This window comes from Hylobates moloch, unplaced genomic scaffold, assembly GCF_009828535.3.
Source record: "Hylobates moloch isolate HMO894 unplaced genomic scaffold, HMol_V3 SCAFFOLD_5, whole genome shotgun sequence".
NCBI lineage: Eukaryota > Metazoa > Chordata > Mammalia > Primates > Hylobatidae > Hylobates > Hylobates moloch.
The window spans coordinates 116,582,917-116,601,951 of NW_026652280.1; the positions used below are offsets into that span (position 1 = coordinate 116,582,917).

General features: G+C 39.2%; 1 pseudogene; it reads left to right on the forward strand.

The window, feature by feature from the left end:
• The window catches only part of LOC116467949 (cyclin-T2-like), a 94,453-nt pseudogene that overhangs the window by 62,748 nt on the left and 12,670 nt on the right, over positions 1-19,035 (forward strand).

The following is a 19,035-nucleotide window of genomic DNA, read 5'->3' on the forward strand; positions in this document are numbered from 1 at the left end:
TATTAGTCCATTTTCACACTGCTGATAAAGACATACCTCAGATCAGGCCATTTACAAAAGAAAGTGGCTCAATTGTGATATAGCTCTGATGACTGGAGGAACACCAGGGTTCTTGGTCTTGCATTGATTTAGATAAAATGACATGGACACACTTGGAGTGGTTTTAAGAAGTGGAGAGTGTTTAATAGGCAAGATAGAATAAAGCAGCTCACCTGTATAGAGACAGAAGGAGGGGTGGAAAATTGTCGGTTATATTGGAGGCTTGAGGAAGCAGTGTCTGATTTGCATAGGGCCCAGGGGATTGGTTTGACTAGGTGTGTCATTTACGTAGCCCGTGAAAAACCTGGCCCTCCCACCTTAGCCTTTTAATATGCAAATACAGGGAGCCAGATAACACCTAGTGTTATCTGGAGGTGGCCATGACACTTGGCACACCTGGTGACAGGAAGAAGGCAGGAATGGCTATATTGGGTGAACCCAGTTTTTAATGGTCAGTATTTGCATATCAAGGCTTGCCAGCCTAGCTCTTTAAGCCGCCTTTCTGTTAGAAAAGAAATGGTTCGGAGGTTGCTTCTTATTACAGGAAAATTTCCACCAAGAATCTTTGCCCTTTCTAGCTGCCTAAAAATTCTCTCTTAATTACTCCTGTCTTATTCCCTCCCTCAAGAGAAGCAAACCTAACTGCTTTTAGGGGGCGTTGGATGATGATTCTTTCTGGCTACTTCCTGCTGAAAAGGGGTGTCGTGTAGGGGAACAGCAGTTGGGCCTTCTCCTAAAGTTGATTTAAGGGTTTTTGGAAGAATGGCATGTCCATGTATGGCTCTGCTTGCAGCACTGTTTGGACTTTTATTGCTTCTAGGCAAAAAAAGATAAATTTTACAAGAAGGTTTAAAAATAGGGTTAGAATATGAGCATTAAGACTACCACTGCTAGTGGGTGTCCCATAGGCCATAACTGACAGTGGAGTTTGACACCTGTTAGTTGCACCAATGAATTACAATACCGGTTTATCTCCACTAGATGTCGCTGTACATTACAAGAAACGTTAACATAAACGCAGCATTTTCCTTGAGAAAAGCATACATTTCTCCTTGGCTTGCCATTAGAGAATAACTTTAGGCTTAGCCATTTTTATAACTTACAATATGCTTGGGAGAGATACGTTATTGGGTGGCTAAAATACCTTTAGCGTTAATCTTGACAATTCCTTTCCTTTAATTATCAAAATCTTTTATGACTTTCACAGACCCTCAAACAACACACTTAAACTTTTTGATTTGTCCTAAACATCCACCCTTTAAACAACCAGTTATTTCCTTTTAGGACAAGTGTTTACCATACAAAATCCTTTCCTATATAAAATATTTTTCTTTATAACCTTCTTTCCATAATTTAGAGTGCATTATATTAATTTTCAATAAAAAGTCTTATTAAACTTAATGATAGTAAAACTTTTATGCTTGCTTCTTATCCATAACTATTACTCCTGCTATAAGCAAAACAACCTTTACTAAATTTTTCTTGCAATTATTAATCCTACTATACCACAAAAAAAATTTCTGTTTAAAACTTTACTTGCCAAGATATAACATTTCCCTTTGGGGATCTACAAAGTTACAAATGCAATTCCATGTATAATTAAATCTCCCTGCAAATATGAGTTAAAAAGAACTTTTACTATTTAGTGGCAAATTTTGAGAGGAAAGGGTAGAGATAATAAAAGGTATCTGGGGGAGGTAGGAGTGGGACTGAACAAAATGAGTAGACCTCACCCAGTTACTTACCTATTATAATTTTCAGCTTAAGATCTTCTATTTCTTAATGTTGATATTCAGGACGTTCCTCTGGGCTGTCAGGGGTTGTTCCCTTAGCTCTTCAGGCTTTGACTTGATTGTGATGTATCCAGGAGTTGATTCCTGTAACTTTTACTGCCTAGTGGGTTGAAAGAAGAACAGTGTAGGGTCCTTCCCAGCTTGGCTTAGGGAAGGAGACAGAGATGAGAATTTTTCCTAATACGAAATATCCTGGATTAAGTAAAGTTTGTTCTCTTTCCTGGGGTTGGGCTACTGCCAGTTGTGCTAATTCCTGTTGGAAGTGAGCTAGAGAGGTTACATGCTTAGCCAATTTAGAGATTTCCTGCCTGAAAACAACCTTTGAACACATTGATAAGTTTTGTCCTTTCCCAAGTGAAAAGCTTGGTGAAGGATTTTAAGGACTTTTCATTGGCTGGAGGCTGGCAAATGGAATTTGCCATCCTTTGACTAGCCATTCTGAGGGCTGGGAAGAATGCCCCCAACAAGTGGCCCATTTTATTTTTGCAGGGGAATACTAAGGTTTAATTTCTCTTACAGAGCCTTCCTAGATTAGAAGGGGCTTGAGGTGCGTTGATGCCTTAAGGCTTCCTTGCCTTTAGCTTAGCTGCCCGATTAGCCTAACCTATTTTCTTTGGCTGCCTCATTTGTTCCCTTTTGATGTTCCTTACAATGCATCCCTGCTATCTGTCATGGAACAAAAACTGAGGATAATAACCTGTTAATTTTCTGGTGATATTTTGTAGGAGATCCATTGGTGGTAAGAAAACATTTTTTCTTTTAAATGGCAGCATGAGCATGGAGAACTTAGAAAGCATACTTGGAGTTAGTATAAATGTTAGCTATCTTTCCCTTGCATAATTCATGTGGTCTTGTAAGAGCTATTAGCTCAGCTAATTGAGCACTGTGTTTGGAGAAAGTGACTTACTACCTATCCTGCCTTATGTACTTCTTGCTCTATTGACTGTTTGCTAAGAGCTCCCCCTAGAGGACAGTGATCCTGCCACATCATGTGGAGTGTAAATAGTGAAATTATTTCCTAGGGTTGACTTGGAGGCTTTTCTGACTAGTAAAGCTATCATGACAATGGCTTCGAAGCATGTGTAAACAATAGGTCCTCCTAGCTGCAACTAAGGTTCAGAAAAATATTGGATTAGAGTTATTCCTGAGATGCCCCTTATGGTCGTGCTATGGGAAGAGTGGAGGCCTGATTAGAGAGGAGAAAAGAGAGAGACTGGCTCTAGTGTTTAGCAGGAGGATTACTTTCCTTCCTTTAATTTCCAGAATAACCCAGTGCTCCTGTGCTATAATGGCAGTTTGAGCCCCTGGAGCTGGGGTTTGAGCCCCAGGACCCATCAGTCCTGCTGGATCATCTGTGAGACTAGTCCTGCACGCAGTGACCTCCATCTCTGGGGACAATTCCGTCTCCAGTGGTTTCCATTACAGGCTGGACAGGGTTGAGGTGGCTTCATCTTGCTGTCTGGGCATTCCTTTTTAAAATGTCCTGGACTGCCACAACGATAGCAACTCGTGGATGCACCTTGGGGATCCTGGACTTTGCAGGCCTGCAAAGCTGCTGCTAGAGACTTTGTCCTTCTCCTGAGCGTTCTCTTTTTCTTTTGGGTCTCCTCCTGGTCCCTATTATAAAAGACTGTAATGGCCACCTTCGGGAGGTTTTCTAAGGTGCTATTTGGTCCTATAGCTTGCTTCTGTAGTTTCTTCCTAATATCAGGAGCTGCCTGTGTAATAAACTTGTCCTTCAGGATGAGCTGTCCCTCAGCTGAATCAGGGGTTAAAGAGGTCAGCTGAATCAGGGGTTAAAGAGGTGTGCTCCATTAGCGCCTCTCTCAGCCTTTTCATAAAGGCTACAGTATTCTCATCTGGCTTTTGGTTTGTTATAGACAGTTTAGAATAATTGAGAGGTTTGGCCCTGTTTTTTTGTAGGCCTTCTAAAATTCATATTAAAAAATACTTCATTTTCCATTCATCTCCTGAGTTATTCGGGTTCCAGTTAGGGTTGTTAAGGGGAACTGCTTCCTTCCCAATTGGGAATGGTGTTCCTGCTTTTTCTTTGCTTTCCCCATCTACTTTCTTTCTTCTTGGTGTATTATAGGAGATATATTGTTACCTGAATTAAGTTTTGGAGAACTTCTATATACCTATTGGGATCATCAGAAAATCAGCCTAAGTTTTTGCTTTATCCCTAAGGTTCTGTTATGAGAAGGGAACTTGAAGGGGCCCCAAATAAGGGGGATCCCCAGATGGCTCCCAAGAAAGTTGCTTCCCTAACTTTTGGGGAGCTATTTTCCCCAGGTCTGCCCGATATGATTGCTAAAAGAGCTGGGTTGATCTTACAATACTTAAAAAAGTTTAGTAAAAATACCATGCCCTTGTGCAAAAGAAAATGAGTTGCTTTTCTCTTCAAAGTCCTGATGATAAGGAAGTTACAGTGTTTCAGAGTGCACTCCAGAGGAGTGAAAGCTGAAGATAATCTGTTACCCATCTAGAAAAAGAAGCGAGAATAAAAGTGTCCCCTTAGTCTGCTTCCTTTCCATATGACCCAGGGTAGAGAAGAAGACTGTGGGAGCAACCTCCAACTGTTTTCCCTCCCTGGTTCCTGGATTCCAGCACCATGTTAAATGTGCTGCCCATGGTTGAAGGCGTGGTCCTCCAAGCCATGAAACTGGATGAATTAAGTGATGGGACTAACCACGCTTTACCCATGCAACCTTAGTTTATCTGCCTTATGTGATTCCCTTTTGAATTCCTAAACCTGTGTGATCTGCCTGGCTCCCTGAAAAACAGATCTCCAGAGAGACTGTGTCACTTTTGGGCAAGGCTCCTTTAATGTGGCAATGTGCTAGATTGGCTGCTTATTATGGCCCATGCTAAAGCATTTACCCTTAGAAACATGGTTCTGGTTAACTTCTATACTTAAAATCTCCTTACTAATGAATTAATTTAGGCACTGTTGGCTTAGAAATACCATGTTCTTGACAGAGAAACCATAGAGAGAGAGAGTGAGAGAGAGTGAGAGAGAGTGAGAGAGAGAGAGAGAGAGAGGGATGCTTATTGAGTTACTGCCTGCCACAATTTGCGATCTTTCCTAACAGACCTGTTTCCCTGAACTGTAAAAATTCCCATACATTTCATACAGAGAGAGTAAGAGAGCACAGATAGAAAGAGAAAGAAAGTTTGGCAACAAGGTAGCAGGAAGAGAAGCTCAAGAGTAAAGGACAGATTTGAGGTTAAGATTCACTCCTAATACTCACCACTCTGATGAATGAATTCTCAGCCAATGCATCAAAATGATATGGCTCCAATGACTGGGGGAATACTAGGGTTCTTGGACTTGCACTGATTTAGATAAAATGGCATGGACACATGTGGAGTGGTTTTAAGGAGTGGAGAGTGTTTAATAGGCAAGAAAGAATGAAGAAGCTCCCCTGTACAGAGACAGAAGGAGGAGGGCTCCAAGCCAAGAGAGGGAACCCCGTGTGTAGCAGAAAAATGGTAGGTTATATTGGAGGCTGGAGAAGGTGGTGTCTGATTTGCATAGGGTCCAGGGGATTGGTTTGACTAGGGGTGTCATTCGTGTAGCCCATGAAAATCCTTGCCCTCCCACCTTAGCCTTTTAATATGCAAATGCAGGCCACCATGATGTTCTGAGCACATGGTGCTATCTGGAGGTGGCCATAACACTTGGCACACCTGGTGACAAGAAGAAGGCAGGAATCGCCATATTGGGTGAACCCAGTTTTTAATGGCTGGCATTTGCATATCAAAGCTTGTCAGCCTAGCTCTTTAAGCCACCTTTCTGTTAGAAAATAAATGGTTCAGAGGTTCTTATCACAGGAAAATTTCCACCAAGAACCTTTACCCTTTCTAGCTGCCTAAAAATTATTTCTTAGTAAATCCTGTATTAATTGGACTTACAGTTCCCCATGGCTGGGGAGGCCTTACAATCACGGTGGAAGGCACGGAGGAGCAAGTCATGTCTTCCATGGATGGCGGCAAGCAAAGAGAAGGCTTGTGCAGGGCAACTCCCATTTTTTAAAACCATCAGATCTCATGAGACCCATTCACTATCAGGAGAACATCATGGGAAAGACCTGCCCCCATAATTCAGTCATCTCCTAGCAGGTCCCTCCCACAACATGCGGAAATTATGGGAGCTACAAGATGAGATTTGGGTGGGGACACAGAGCCAAACATGATCATGTAGGTCATGTCATCTGCAAACAAAGGTAATTTGACTTTTTCTCTTTCTATTTGAACACTTTTATTTATTCCTTTTGCCTGATTGTCCCGGGCAGAACTTCCAATACTATGTTGAATAGGAGTGGTGAGAAAGGGCATCCTTATCTTGTGCCAGTTTTCAAGGGGAATGCTTCCAGCTTTTGCCCATTCAGTATGATATTGGCTGTGGGTTTGTCATATATGACTTTTATTATTTTGGGGTATGTTTCTTCAATACCTAGTTTATTGAGAGTTTTAACATGAAGGGATGTTGAAGGCCTTTTCTGCATCTGTTGAAACAATCGTGTTTTTTTTTCTTTAGTTCTGTTAATGTGATGAATCACATTTATTAATTTGCATATACTGAACCAGCCTTGCATCCCAGGGATGAAGCCAGCTTGATCATGGTGGATAACCTTTTTGATATACTGCTGGATTAAGTTTGCCAGTATTTTATTAAGGATTTTTGCATCAATGTTCATCAAGGATATTGCCCTGAAGTATTCTTTTTTTGTTGTTGTATCTTTGCCAGATTTTGGTATCAGGATGATGCTCGCCTCATAGAATGAGTTAGGGAGGAGTCCCTCCTTTTCAGTTGTTTGGAATAGTTTCAGTAGAAATAATATCAGCTCTTCTTTTTACCTCTGGTAGAATTCTGCTGTAAGTCTGTCTGGTCTTGGGCTTTTTTGGTTGGCAGGTTATTTATTACTGCCTCAACTTCAGAACTCATTATTGGTCTATACAGGGATTAAATTTCTTCCTGGTTCAGTCTTGAGAGAGTTTATTTTTTCAGGAATTCATCCATTTCTTCTAGATTTTCCAGTTTATGTTCATAGAGGTATTTATTTTATTCTCTGATGGTTGTTTGTATTTCTGTGGGGTCAGTGGTGCTATCCCCTTTATCATTTCTGATTGTGTTTATTTGATCATTCTCTCTTGTCTTCTTTATTAGTCTAGCTAGCAGTCTATTTTATTAATTTTTAAAATTATTAAACAGCTCCTCAATTTGTTGATTTTTTGAAGGGCTTTTTGTGTCTCCATCTCTTTCAGTTCAGCTCTAATCTTGGTTATTTCTTGACTTCTGCTGGCTTTGGGTTTGTTTGCTCTTTGTTCTCTAGTTCTTTTAGTTGTGATGTTAGGTTGTTAACTTAAGATCTTTTTAGCTTTGTGTTGTGGCATTTAGTGCTATAAATTTTCTCCTTAATACTGCTTTAGCTGTGTCCCAGTGATTCTGATACGTTGTCTCTTTGTTCTCATTAGTATTAAGGAACTTGATTTCTACCTTAATTTCATTGTTTACCCAATAGTCATTCAGGAGCAGATTGCTCAATTTCTATGTAGTTGTGTGGTTTTGAGTGAATTTCTTAATTTTGAGTTCTAATTTGATTGTGCTGTGGTCTGGGGGACTATTTGTTATGATTTCTGTTCTTTGCATTTGCTGAGGAGTGTTTTACTTATGATTATGTGATCAGTTTTAGAGTAAGTGCCATGTGGTGATGAGAGGAATGCATATTTTGTCGTTTTTGTCGTTTTTGTGTGAAGAGTTCTGTAGATATCTATCAGGTCCACTTGATCCAGAGCTGAGTTCGGGCCTTGATATCTTTGTTAAGTTTCTGTCTCAGTTAGATGGTTAGCTTTTCTTGTCGAATTTGACCCTTCTCTTTGGAGCCATGAGCTGTGCTGCCTGGGTTGTGGGGATGAGTGGTGAAAGCACTCCTTTAGCTGTTCTCTCTGGTGTCTCAGTAAATCATATGCCTCAGAAGTCCACTGGCTTTGAGCTTTTCTCTGCAGTAGGACTTGCCCAGGAATTGCAATTTTTGTGCCATAGACCACCCTTTAAGTTTATTTACAGCCCCAGAGCACTTCAGCTCATGGTGGTGAGGCATGCCAGAATTTAAGTTCTGACTACTGGGATGGGTGATTTCCCCCTGTCTAGAGCTGGGTTAAGTTCTTTCTCCATGGGCAGGTATCAGCTTAGGTCAGCATGGTTTTGCTTTCCCCTGTGACAGGGCAGCACTGAGTTGGATGCAAAGTCTCAATTACTGCACTCTCTATCTCCCCCATGCACAGCTTTCTCCATGACATGCGGCCTCTGCAGGAGGAGTCGGGGAGGGGTGGAATGGACAATTCAAGACTACCCTGTTTACCATCTTCAGTGCCTTTAGTGACGTGAAGTTAAAATCAGGTACTGTGAGTGCTCACCTGATTTTTTGTTCTTATGAAGGGTGCTTTTTCTGTGTAGATGGTTGTTTAATTTGGCGTTCCTGCAGGGTGATAGTCAGTGGGGCCTTCTGTTTCACCATCTTGTCCCACCCTATGTCTTTTGCCACATTTTCTTTGTCCAATCTACCATTGATGAGCATCTGGGTTGATTCCATGTCTTTGCTATTATGAATGTTGCAGCAATTAACATATGGATGCATGTATCTTTATGGTAGAACAATTTATATATACCTTTCGGTATATGCCCAATAATGTGATTGCTGCATTGAATGGTAATTCTGTTTTATGTTCTGTGAAAAATCACCACATTGCTTTCCACAGTGGCTGAACTAATATACATTCCCAACAGCAGTGTATAGGTGTTCCCTTAACAACCTTAACAAGACCTGTTATTTTTTGTCTTTTAAATAATAGTTTTTCTACTGGTGAGAGATGGCATCTCTTGTGGTTTCGATTTGCATTTTTTTCTGGTGACTAGTGATGCTGAGCATTTTTTCATGTTTCTTGGCCACTTTTGAGGTGTCTGTTAATGTCCTTTGCCCACTTTCTAATGAGGTTAATTTTTTTTTATCATTTAAGTTCCTTATAGATTCTACACATTAAACCTTATTTGGATGCATAGCTTGCAAATATTTTCTCTCATTCTGCAGATTGTCTTTTTACTCTGTTTATAGTTTCTTTCAATGTGAAAAGGCTCTTTAGTTTAATTAGGTCCCACTTGTCTTTTTTGTTTTATTTTGTTGCAATAGCTTTTGGGGACTTAGCCAGAAATTCTTTCCCAAGGCTGATGTTGAAAAGAGTATTTCCTAGATTTTCTTCTAGGATTTTTATGGTTTGAGGTCTTACATTTAAATTCTTAATCTATTTTTAGTTAATTTTTGTATCTGATGAAAGGGAAAAGATACGGATCCATTTTCAATCTTCTGCTAGCCAGTTATCTGAGCACCATTTATTGACTTGGAGTCCCTTCCCCTTTGCTTGTTTTTGTTGGCCTTGTTGAAGGTCAGATAGCTGTAGGTGTGCAGCATTATTTCTCATTTTCTATTTTGTCCCATTATGTCTGTTTTTGTACTATTACCAAGCAGTTTTGGTAACTGTGGCTTTATAGCATAAAGTCAGGTAATGTTATGTCTCGGGCTTTGCTCTTTTTGCTTAGGATTGCTTTATCTATTTAGGCTCTTGTGGATCCATATAAATTTTAGAATAGTTTTTTCTAATTTTGTCAAGAATAGTATTGGTAGTTTGATAAGAATATCATTGAATCTGTAAATTGGGCAGAATGGCCATTTTAATGATATTGATTCTTCCAATCTATGAGCATGAAATGTTATTCCATTTATTTGCATTATCTCTGATTTTTTTTTTTTTTTTTTGAGACCGAGTCTCTCTCTGTCACCCAGGCTGCAGTGCAGTGGCCTGATCTTGGCTCACTGCAAGCTCTGCCTCCCGGGTTCATGCCATTCTCCTGCCTCAGCCTCCCACGTAGCTGGGACTACAGGCACTCGCCACCACGCCCGGCTAATTTTTTTGTAATTTTAATAGATGGGGTTTCACCATGTTAGCCAGGATGGTCTCTATCTCCTGACCTCGTGATCCGCCCGCCTCGGCCTCCCAAAGTGCTGAGATTACAGGTGTGAGCCACCGTGCCCGGCCTCTCTGATTTTTTTCATTCATGTTTTGTAGTTCTCCTTTTAGAGATCTTTCACCCCCTTTGTTAGCTGTATTTCTAGGTATTTCTTTTCTGTGTGGCTATCGCAAGTGAAATTTGGTCCTTGATTTGTCTCTCAGCCTGGGTGTTGTTGGTATATAGGAATGCTACTAATTTTTGTACATTGATTTTGTATCCTGAAACTTTACTAAAGTTTTTTTTTTATCAATTCTAGAAGCTTTTTGGTAGTCTTTAGGATTTTCTAGGTATATAATAATATCAGTGAAGAGAGATAGTTTGACTTCTTCTTTTCCTAATTGGATGCTTTTTCTTTCTTTCTTTTGTCTGATTGCTCTGACTAGGACTTTCAGTAATATGTTAAATAGGAATGGTGAGGGTGGGCATCATTGTCTTGTTCCAGTTCTCTAGGGGAATGATTTGAGCTTTTGCTCATTCAGGATAAGGTTGGCTGTGGGTTTGTTATAGATGGCTCTTAGTATTTTGACGTATGTTCTGTCAATGTCTAGTTTATTGAGGCTTTTTATCATAAAGAGATGTTGGATATTATCAGGAGCTTTCTCTGCTTCTATTGAGATGATCACGTGGCTTTTGCTTTTGATTCTGTTTATATGGTAAATGACATTTATTGATTTGTGTATATTAAACTAGCTTGCATCCCAGGAATAAAGCCAGTTTATTGTGCTGGATTAACTTTTTAATGTGCTGCTGAATTTGACTGGCTAGTATTTTGATGAGGATTTTTGCGTCTATGTTCCTGAGGGATGTTGGTCTAGAGTTTTATTTTTTCATTGCATCTCTGCCAGATTTTGGTATCAGGATGATGCTGGCTTCATAGAATAAATTAGGGAGGAGGACCTCATCCTCATTCTTTCGAAATAGTTTTAGTATAATTGGTATCAGTTCTTCTTTGTACATCTGGTAGAATTTGGTTGTGGATCCATCCAGTATGGGGCTTTTTTGTTGTTGTTCTTTATTACTGATTCAATTTCAAAAGCTGACTTTGGTCTAATCAGGGTTTCAATCTCTTCCAGATTCAATCTTGGGGGATTGTGTGCCTCAAGGAATTTATTATTTTCTCTAGATTTTCTAATTTGTCTGCATAGAGTGGTTCATAGTTTCTCTGAGGATCTTTTGTATTCTTGTGGGATCAGTTATAATATCACATTTGTTACTTCTGATTGTGCTTATTTGGATTTTTTTTCTTTGTTGATCTAGTTAGGGGTTTATCGATATTATTTGTTTTTGCAAGACCCAACTGTTGATTTCATTGATCTTTTGTATGGATTTTTGCATCTCAATTTCATTACGTTATTATCGTTATTATCTAATTTTAGTTATTTCTCTTCTTCTGCTTGCTTTGGGATTGGTTTGTTCTTTTTTTAAAAAAAATTTCCTTTAGGTGCAAAGTTAGATTGCTAACTTGAGACCTTTCTAACTTCTTGATGAAGGCATTTAGGTCTATAAACTTTCCTGTTAACACAGCTTTGGCTGCATTCCACAGATTTTTTGTATTTTTGTGTCCTTATTTTCATTGATTTAAAAGAATTTTTTTATTTCTTCCTTAATTTTAATGTTTCCCCAGGAGTTATTCATTAGTAAGTTGTTTAATTTCCATGTATTTGTGTAGTTTTGAGAAATATTCTTGGTATTGATTTCTATTTTTATTGCACTGTGGTCTGAGAGTGTGCTTTGTATGATTTGAATTTTTTTGAATGTATTGAGTCTTGCTTTATGACCACGCATGTGGTCAATCTTAGGATATATTCAATGTGCAGATGAGAAGACTGTATATTCTGTGTTTGTTGAGTGGAGTGTTCTGTATATGTCTATTAGATCCAATTGGGCAAGTGTTGAGTTTAAGTCCAAAGTTCCTTATTTATTTATTTAATTTATTTATATATTTATTTTTGAGCCGGGGTGTCACTCTTCTGCCCAGGTGGGAGAGCAGTGGCCTGATCACAGTTCACTGAAGCCTTGACCTCCCAGGCTCAATTGATCCTCCTGCCTCAGCCTCCTCAACAGCTGGGATTACAGGTGCATGCCACCATGCCCTGCTAATTTTTGTATTTTTTGTAGAGACAGGGCTTTGTTATGTTGTCCAGGTTGGTCTCAAACTCCTGGGCTCAAATGATCCACCCACCTCAGCCTTCTGAAGGGCTGAGATTACAGGTGTGAACCACTGTGCCCAACCTCAGAGTTTCTTTTTTAGATTTTTGCTTTGATGTGATCCATATCTAATGCTGACAGTGGGGTGTTGAAGTCTCCCACTATTGTCGTGTGGTTGTGTAAGTATTTTTGTAGGTCTGAAAGAACTTGTTTTATGAATCTGGGTGCTCCAATATTGGATGTGTATATATTTAGGATAGTTAAACTTTTTGTTGGAGTGTATCCTCTATCATTATGTAAGCCCTTTACAGTCTGTAATTTTTATTAGTTTAAAGTCTATTTTATCTGATGTAAAAATAGGACTCCTGCTTTTGTTTGTTTGTTTTCTGTTTGCATGGTAGATCTTACTCCACCCTTTTACTTTGAGCTGGTGGGCATTGCCACATGTGACATGGATCTCTTGAAGACAACAGATGGTTGGGTCTTGTCTTTTAATCCAGATTGTCACTCTGTGTCTTTTAAGTGAGACATTTAGCCCATTCACATTCAAGATTAGTATTGATATGTGTCATTTTGATCCTGTCATGGTGTTGTTAGCTGGTTGTTATATAAACTTGATTGCATAGTTGCCTTATAGGGCCTGTGGGCTATGGGCTTAGGTGTGCTTCTGTGATAGCAGGTGTCATTCTTTTGAATCCATATTTAGTATTCCCTTAAGGACCTCTTGTGTGGCTGGTCTGGTTGAAATGTATTCCCTCAGCATGTGCTTGTTACAGAAATATTTTACTTCTCTTTTACTTATGAAGCTTAGTTTGGCAGGACATGAAATTCTTGGTTGGAATTTCTTTAAGGACACTAAAAATAGGCCTCTAATCTTATCTTGTTTGTAAGATTTCTGCTGAGAAATCTGCTGCTAGCCTGATGGGGTTTTTTTCTGTAGGTGACCTGCCCCATTCTCTCTAGTTGTTTTTATAGTTTTTCGTTTTGCATTGACCTTGGTGAATCTAATGACTATGTGCCTTGGGAATGGTCATCTTGTATAGTATCTGGCTGGGGTTCTCCATATTTCTTAGATTTGCATATTGACCTCTCTAGTGAGATCAGGGAAATTTTTATGAACTGTATCCTAAAATATATTTTCCATGTAGCTTATTCTCTCTCCTTCTCTCTCAGAAATGATGCTAAGTCATTTGGTCTCTTTACATAATCCCATATTTCTCAGATAATTTTTTCATTTTTCTTATTTATTTTTCTTTATTTTTGTCTGACTGTGCTGACTCAAAGAACTCATACTTTAGCCCAGAGATTCATTCCTCAGCTTGGTCTATTATGCTGTCAATACTTTCAATTGTATTATGAAATTCTTGTAGCCAATATTTCAGCTCATGCTCAGTTTGGTTTAGTCTTAAAATGGGAATTTGATATTTCAGCCTTGAATTGGTTTACTGGATTGCTTGGCTTCCTTGGATTGAGTTTCAATTTTCTCCTCAATCTCAATGAACTTCCTTGCCATCCAGATTCAGAATTCCTTGTCTGTCATTTCAGACTTCAAACTGGTTAAGAACCATTGCTGGGGTGCCAGTGGGCTCATTTGTAGGTAAGGGATCACTCTGGCTTTTTGAATTGCCAGAGTTCTTGTGCTGATTCTTGCTCATCTGGGAGGGCTGATATTCCTTTAATTGAGGTGTAAATTGAGTTTCATCTGTTGACTTCATTTCTGGAAATTTTCAGAGGACTAAGGCTCTGTACAGGGTCTTTCTTTGTTGTAGAATTCTTGCTGTTGGTTTCATAGGGGGTAAAATTAGTAAAGTGATTTTTGACTTTGTAGTTTGGGCTGCGTTTTAGTATGTGGCAGTTGACAGCAATGCGCAGTAGATAAGCTCTTACTCAGCCACATGTTTCCTTTGTGTATCTTTGCATTTGCAGTTGTGAACTGTGGTTTAAGGATGAGAGAGATAACTCCCTCACCAGGTCTGCTGATGGGCTTTGGGGGAGCCCTCTCTGATGCTACATCCTTACTGGACCAATTTGTCCAACCTAGGTCTCACACCAGCCTGTTCACCTGTGCAATTAAGCCCTCTCAATTTTTTTTGAGTATGGGCTTCTCCATCCCAGACCTGAGAAACAGCCCTGAGGACCAACCCCCAGCAGACACACACCCAGGCTTGCCAAAAAGGCATGTGGCCATGTCCCAGGCCTGCAAAATTGCCCCCTGGGCCACCCTCAGCAGATATTTCCCTAGGCCATCAAGCAGCTATGTGCCCATGTTCTGGGCCTGAGAAACAGCCCTGAGGGCCATCCCTGGCAGACATGTCCCCAGGCCAGATGAGCAATCACACATGGTGCCCCTGACTAGAGTAATAGCTACATGGTTCCAACCCCAGTGAGCCAGACATCAAGTTGGCCAATCCGCTGTGTATATGCATGCACCCCTAACCTGAGAAACAGACCAATGAGTCCACCCCCAGCAAAGCCACACCACCACTGCCACACTTTTCAGCATGGGCCACTGAGACACCTGTAAATGTCACTAACATGGGTTACAGCTAAAGAAACTACACAGAGACCACACTACTACATCCACCTAGAACCAAAGCCAATGCACCTTACAGAATCAACACCCAAGACCCACCTAAACAAATAAATATTTCTCTATAAAACCTATTTCATAAAATTGGAAGTGGTGACTGTTTCATCGATGCATAGTTATCAACATAGGAATAGGTAAAATGTGAAAAAAGGACACATGACACTTCCAAAGTAACATACAGTTCTCCAATAACAGACCCCAATCGTAAGGAAATATACAAAATGCCAGAAAAAGAATTTGAAATAGCAATCTTCAGGAAACTCAGTGAGATACAAGGGCCCAATAAAAAAAAACTGCAGGCCAATGCCCCGATGAACATAGATGCAAAAATCCTTAAGAAAGTACTAACAAACTGAATCCAACAATGCATCAAAAAAGATAATGCACTATAATCAAGTGGGATTTATCCCATGAATGCAAAGATGGTTCAACATGTGAAAATCAATAAACAGGATACATTATATCAACAAAACGAATGACAAACCCATATGATCCCTTTCAAAATACCAAAGACATTTGTCACAGAAATAGAAGAAAAAAACGTATTTGATAAAATTCAACATCCCTTCATGATAAAAACTCTCAATAAATTATGTATAGAGGGAAAGTAACTCAACACAATAAAGGCCATGTGACAGACCCACGGCTAACATCATAGTAAATGTGGAAAAGCTAAGAGCTTTTGCTCTAAGCACTGGAATAAGACAAAGGTGCCAACTGTCACTACTCTTATTCAACACAGTCCTGGAAGTCCTAGCCAGAGCAATTAGGCAAGAGAGAGAGAAATAAAGGGCATCCAAATTGGAAAGGAAGATATCTATATGTCCTTGTTTTCAGAGAGCATGATTTTATATATAGAAAAACCTACAGACTTTATCAAAAAACTCTTACAAGTAATAAATGAATTCAGTAACCTTGCAGAATACACAATAAATATACAAAACTCAGTAGTGTTTCAATATGTGAACAACAAACTACCTGAAAAAGAAATCAAGAAGGAAATCTCACATATAATAGATACAAAAAAAATACCTAGAAATAAATGTTACCAAGCAGATACAAAACCTCTACAAGGAAAACTACAAAACACGGATTCCATGCTCATGGATCAAAGTAATTAATCCTGTTAAAATGACCATGTACCCAAAGCAATTTATAGATTCAATGCAATCCATATTAACTACTAATGACATTCTTCACATAATTAGAAAATTTTTTAAAAATTGTATGGAATCACAAAAGACCTCAAATAGCTAAAGGAATACTGAGCAAAAAGAACAAAGCTGTAGGTGCCAACTACCAGACTTCAAAATGTACTACAAAGCTGTAGTAACAAGAACAACAAAAAAGAGCATGGTATCAGCATATAAACAGATACATAGACTAATGGAACAGAATGGAGAATTCAGAAAGTAATCCGTGTATCTCCAGCCAATTGATTTTTGAATTTTGAATTAAAGGCACCAAGAACACTCATTGGAGAAAGGATAGTCTCTTTAATATATGGTGCTGGGAAAACTGGATATCTATGTGCAGAAGAATGAAACTAAACTCTCACCTCTCACCCTATTCAACAATAAGCTCCAAATGGGACAAATAACTAAATCTAAGACCTCGAACTGTAAGACCACTAGAAAAAACAATAGTAGAAACACTTTAGGACATTGGTATGGGAAAATATTTTATGAATAAGACTTCAAACACACAGTCAACAAAAGCAAAAACAAATGGGGCTATATAAAACTAAAAAAAGCTCTGTATAACAAAGAAAATAATCAACATAAAGAAAAGACAACCTACAAAATGGGAGAAAATATTTTTCAAACTATTCACCCAATAGGGGATTAATATCCAGAATACACAAGAAACTCAAATATCTCAACAGCAAAAGAACAAACAATTCAATAAAAGGGGAGCAAATAATATGAACAGACATTTCTCAAAAGAAGACATACAAATGGCTAATAAATCAATATACAAAAACACTCAACATTGCTATACATCAGAGAAATGCAAGTCAAAACCACAGTGAGGGATGGGCATGGTGGCTCATGCCCGCAATCCCAGCACTTTGGGAGATAGAGGCAGGTGGATCCACTGAGGTCAGGAGTTCATGACCAGCCTGGCCAGCATGGTGAAACCTCATCTCTACTAAAAATAAAAAAAATTAACTGGGCGTGGTGGTGCGTGCCTGTAGTCCCAGCTACTTGGGAAACTGAGACAGAAGAATTGCTTGAACCCAAAACGCAGAGGCTGCAATGAGCTCAGATCGTGCCACACTGCACTCCAGCCTAGGTGACAGAGCGAGACTCCATCTCAGGAAAACAACAAAAATACAGTGAGGTATCATCTCACCCCAGTTAGGATGGCTATTATCAAAAAGACAAAAAATAACAAATGCTGGTGAAGATGCAGAAAAAAATAGAACTCTTGTACACTATTGGTGTGGATGTGAACTACTACAGCTTCCATAAAGAACAGTATGGAGGTTTCTCAAACAACTACAAATAGAACTACCATATGATCTAGCAATCTCACTACTGGGCATTTATCCAAAGGAAGGGAAATCAGAATATTGAAGAGACATTTGCACCCCCATGTTTATTGCAGCACTATTCACAATAACCAAGACATGAAATCAACCTAGATTTCCAACAAAAGATGAATGAATAAAGCAAATGTGGTATATATACACACAATGGAATATTATTCAGTCATAGAAAGAATAAAATTCCATCATTTGCCATGACATGGATGGAACTAGAAGACATTATATTAAGTGAAGTAATCCAGGAATAGAAAGTAAAACACTGCATATTCTTACTCATATAATGGAAGCTAAAAATGCTGATCTCATAGAAGTGAAAAGTAGAGCAGAAGATACTGGAAGTTGGTAAAGGTAGGGGAAAGAGGAGAATAGGGAAAATTTCTTAAAGGATACAAAATTGTAGTTAGATAGGAGGAATAAATTCTAGTGTTCTATAGCCCTGTAGAATTACTATAGTTAACAGTAATATATAGTTTCAAACAGCTAGAATAAAAAAACTGCATGTTCAAGATGTTCAAGAACTGAATGTTCAAGAAATAATAAATGTTCAAGATGGTGAATATGCTATGCTAATTACCTTTATCTGTTCACTATACATTATATGTATTGAAATATCACTATGTACCCCATGAATGTGTACAATGATTGTATGCCAATTAAAAGAAAAAGATATAATTTGTGGGGAGGAAGAAGTGTCATGGTGCCAGGCGTGGAGCTTCTTCTCATTGGCTCTTACTAGGGAACAGCTGGAAAACAGGCCAAGTAGCCACTGTGGAGTGCAGGTCGATAAAGAGCTCTCATACCGCCAGCAGGTGGCCAACCTCATCCAAGACATGGGATAGCATCTCAATGTCTCTCAGCTTACAGTAAACACTGCAACTGTTTATATGTACTATTCTTTCACCAAATTCAATAGGAATCCTTGATGGAGTAAAATGTCTGCAGACTGACTAGGAGGCAATGTGAATGAATTAGCGGATTTCACCAGAAACTTTGGAAAAGTGCTGGGTATCAGTGTTGCACTAAAGGAAGATGAAAATTGAGCTCTCTTTAGAGGAAACAAATACTTCTGTGAGGAGTGTGGATAATACTGTCAACCATGTAATGTTTTGGCAGTGAAAGGGGAGGAACAGGCTCAGAAACTTGAACGTGTTATTAAAGTAGCACGTGCTTGTCTTCACTCCCTACAGTGCTGGATACTAAATGTGGTACTTACTTTCAACAGGCTCAAGAACTGTTTTTTTTTTTTTTTTTTTTATTATACTTTAGGGTTTTAGGGTACATGTGCACAATGTGCAGGTTTGTTACATATGTATCCATGTGCCATGTTGATTTCCTGCACCCATTAACTCGTCATTTAGCATTAGGTGTATCTCCTAATGCTGTCCCTCCCCCCTCCCCCCACCCCACAACAGTCCCCGGAGTGTGATGTTCCCCTTCCTGTGTCCATGAGTTCTCATTGTTCAATTCCCACCTATGAGTGAGAACATGCGGTGTTTGGTTTTTTGTCCTTGCGATAGTTTACTGAGAATGATGTTTTCCAGTTTCATCCATGTCCCTACAAAGGACACGAACTCATCATTTTTTATGGCTGCATAGTATTCCATGGTGTATATGTGCCACATTTTCTTAATCCAGTCTATCGTTGTTGGACATTTGGGTTGGTTCCAACTCTTTGCTATTGTGAATAGTGCTGCAATAAACATACGTGTGCATGTGTCTTTATAGCAGCATGATTTATAGTCCTTTGGGTATATACCCAGTAATGGGATGGCTGGGTCAAATGGTATTTCTAGTTCGAGATCCCTGAGGAATCGCCACACTGACTTCCACAATGGTTGAACTAGTT